We start from the raw sequence: 4338 nt of genomic DNA, 5'->3' as shown, positions 1-4338 counted from the left end.
ATCAAAGCCAAGTGCACCCCATTAAGGCATAAGATCAAACACATGGGGGGCACAATGAAGAGACACAAAATCCAACGCTCAAGTAAAAAGTGGAAGATGAAAAAAAAAAAAAAAAGAGAAGAAGGAAAAATAAAAAGGGGGTCTTTGGCCATAACCAAGGACCGCAATCGGCAAGCCATGGGCATGGACGAGGTTTGAGGTCCGAGGTTCGTGAAGTTCGAGATGGTTCAAGTACCTAGGATCGAGAATGCTACTGTAGATGCACTGTCTAGGCTAGCCAATGATGAACTCAAGAACCTAGCCAGTGCAGTGTACATGGAAATATTACGTGAGCCAACATACCAAGAGAAGCTGGTCAATGAGATCGAGGAGGGGCCTAGCTGGATGGACCATATACTCGACTACCTACAGAACGATGTCTTACCAGAAGACAAGATCGAGGCAAGGAAGATACGAATGAGAGCTGTAAAGTACACCATCCTGGACGGAGTACTATACAAGAGGGGGGGACAGCACCACTGCTTCGGTGCCTAGGACCCAAAGGAGCACAATATGCCCTAGCAGAGGTACACGAAGGGATCTGCGGAGGCCACATGGGAGGAAGAGTCCTAGCCTATAAGATCCTCCGTCAAGGACTCTACTGGACAAGAATGCAAGAGGAAGCCATCCAGTATGTCAAAACCTGCGAGCAATGTTAGTTGTTCACCCTAGTACCCCATCTACCCGCCACCAAGCTGACATCGATCATCAACCCCATTCTCTTTGTCATGTGGGGGGTGGACATCCTAGGGGACTTCACAGCAGCATCAGGCAATCGCAAGTACTTGGTGGTCGCCATAGACTACTTCACTAAGTGGGTGGAAGCTAAACCACTAGCCAAAATTATAGAGAATGAGATGGAGAAGTTCGTCCGTGACGACATCATCTACAAATTCGGGGTACCAAAGATCATAGTCTCAGACAATGGCAAGCAGTTCAACAACCCCAAATTCAGAACTTTCTGTCAGAGCTACAATATTGACTACCGACCTGTTTCGGTAGCATATCCACAGGCCAATGGTCAAGTGGAGGTGATGAACAGAACCCTACTCGATGGAATAAAGAAAAGATTGGAAGAAGCCAAAGGGAAGTGGGTCGAAGAATTGCTAAGCGTTCTGTGGGCATACCGTACCACAGTAAAGACACCCACAGGAGAAAGCCCATTCCGCCTGGTGTATGGCACAGAAGCACTGGCACCAGTAGAAGTCCTTGCCATGTTCCACAGAGTACTACACGAGCGCACCTATATCGACAGACTACGGGCAAACCTAGACTTCCTAGATGAGGTATGAGAGAAGACACTCCTGAGAAACGTTGCATACCAGCAGCGCACAACCAAGTACTATAAGGCCAGGGTGCGAGAAAGGTTATTCCACCAGGGGGACCTAGTTCTAAGGCCACCATGGGCATGGCCACCCTTGGGCGCCAACCCCTTGGGGTGCAGACCTGGGCGCCAACCCCCTTGGGCGTAGATCCCTTCTCCGAACACGTCATCCTCGGGCATGTCTTCCCCGAACACGTCATCCCCAGGCAAGTCTCCCTCGAACATGGCAGTCACCACTGCCATCAACAAGGCACATATCGCATCACCAAGGACTCTAGGCCACCGCCTATCGAGTCACATAGTCTGAACGGACTCATGCAGCAGAAACCCCATCTACCACGTAGATGAGGTCTATCCACCAAGGACACCAAGTCTATCAGGACACTACTTCTTACAGGAAGACAACTACCAAGTCTATCTAGGACACCATGTCTCTTAGGAAAACAACTACCAAGTCCGGGACACCACGTCTCATGGGAAGACAACCTATCAAGGATAAGCCCTACTACTCAGGGACTCTATCACCTACGGCAAACACTCTACATCAACTGGGACTCTCCACACCGTCATACACTACTATAAAAGGCAAGGTACACAACCCCATCGGGAAAACAATCTTAACTCATATGGAATACTACTATTCATTCATCTGTTTGCTCAGAGAGGTCTAACTTAGGCATCGGAGAGTCCTAGGCCGGAACCACACCGGTTCTCCTTTGTCACCCCAGGGTCTTTTGCAGGTTACGGCACTCGAAGGACCGCTGAGCGATTTCTTAACGCAACACTTTGTAAGATAATTGTGGCCCCCATCTGAAATCATGATGCACTTTTTCATGGGTTGTGAGATGGTATAGAAGTCCAAAGGTGGGGGAGGGGGGGTTGGTTCAGAGTAGGTAATGGATTTTAGTTTGATGGGATAGAGCAGGGATAAGTCCTTTAACCAGCGGCCAATAAGAGTTAGGATATGGTATGGATTCGATCAGTTCGAATTTTTGAAAGTGGAGTTGGTTCCTAAAGAGCCATAGGAAATATGTAGTGATTAAAGTAATACTCACCACTAATGTTTTGTCTCTATGATCAATACTTAGGTTATTAATGAAAGTTGCAATTAGATCATAGAGATTTCTAGTATGAAAATTGACTGTGCACAATCCAAGTGCTCCTCCAGCAGAATGGGTAAAATGGCTTCTGTGATGTTCCTTGCAGAAGAGGAAGATGAAAAGAAATAAAAAAAAGGAGAATAAAAACATAGAACAAATACCTTCCATAGAGCTTTGAGCTCATAGTTACAATCAACGTAAATAGCTGCGACGATGGACTCAACAATGTTAACCAAAAGCTTAGGCACTTTAAAGGATCCATAGTAGGTAACGATGCCATCTTCTTCTTGAACAATAAGGATGAAGTCACTAACATGAAATCAAAAGCTTATAAAGTAAAGGGTAGTCCCTACTATTCCAAGCACAGGATCAAGGAATGAAAGATGAAAGGAAAACTTTTCGATACAAAGCATGGATGATGAGGATGAGAACGATGTACGGTGAGAGCAAAAGCTAGCTTTCAGTTGGGGCACCAACCTTGGCATCAAGAGAAGGGGCATTGTGATAGATGTAGCAGTAAAGCTCGTGGCAGACAGTGACATGGGTGAGCTTCTTGGTGCGGATGTTGGCAGCGCGGAAGAGAGAGATGATCGGGGTGGAGGTCTGGGTAGGCTCGGAAGACATACTCGGCACGAGGCCAAGAGTGGAACCGCCCACGAACTCGAGGCATTGGTAGGAAGGGGACTTGGTGTAGGAGGAATGAGTTAAGGCATCCTGAAGGAGGGTCTTGTCCTTGAAGCGGTAGCGAAGGAGTTCTTTCACAGCCGCCACCGCTGGTTTCATGTTCATGTCCAGTGCTTCCATTCTCATGGACGTTGAGCTACAATAAAAGCGCTTAAAATGGACATTTGGATGGAGGAAATTGTGGATATATGTATACACACACATAGGTATATTTTAAAGAGTAAATCTGTTTGTAACTAGGCCGGTTGTTGTAACCGGACTTATTTAACCCTTCTACATTACTTGCAAACTTTTAAGATAAGGATTTTTTTTTTGTAATTTACTCCATCATCTCCTTCTCCCTCTCCTTTTCTTCTCTGTTTTAGACTCCTTCTCCCTCCACCGCCCCTCTCCTCCGCGCCTTCATCTCCATCTTCACATTTACATCCACCTCTGCCAGCAGCTTCTACAAGTCATAGTCTTTAGCCGATTCTACACCAGGGGCTCCCTTGGCTACATCTTTGAACCCTACCTCTTCCCCTTGTAGACTTATAGTAGGAACAACCTTCGGTTCTTCACCATCTCATTCGATAAAAATAATTGCTACATCATCAACATTCCTAATGGCCATCACTATATCCGTCCATTTGCTGTGATGAAGATTTTGTAGAAAATATTTAGGAATGAACATAGAAGTTTAATCTTTGGCGGTGAAGAAGAACAACACAATATATCCCATGCAAACTCTAAAAATCTAAGCTCTTGAATTTATCGGCTCACACCTTGACGAACTAAAAATCTGTCTGTCTGACCTCTAAAACGAGTAGAAACATAGCAAAACAGAGTAAAAAATAGAGGTTAACCATTTGATGTTGTAAAATGACATAAATAGATACTTCATTATTGTATGATGGATAAAATTGTCCAGCTACAAGATCAAAAGGTTACAAACAGATGCACCCTATTTTATATATGAAATAACATTTTCTCCAACTACTTATTTCCTAAACTGAGTGAGAAGCAAGTATAAGCATACAAAGAACCATAGGAATGTCAACATGTGCAAAAAAAAAAAAGTTTGTGAAAACAAAATTGAGTTCTAGAAAGAATCTAAGTGCATACCTATAATTAGCCTGACACCGTCTCTTCTTGCCATAGATCTCATACAACTTGTTCTTAGCCCCCTCAATCTCGTTAGTTCTATTACTAACA

This window comes from Telopea speciosissima, unplaced genomic scaffold (genome assembly GCF_018873765.1).
Source record: "Telopea speciosissima isolate NSW1024214 ecotype Mountain lineage unplaced genomic scaffold, Tspe_v1 Tspe_v1.0014, whole genome shotgun sequence".
Taxonomy (NCBI): Eukaryota; Viridiplantae; Streptophyta; class Magnoliopsida; order Proteales; family Proteaceae; genus Telopea; species Telopea speciosissima.
The sequence above is the reverse complement of the archived record's forward strand: the minus strand, read 5'-3'. Positions refer to the sequence as shown.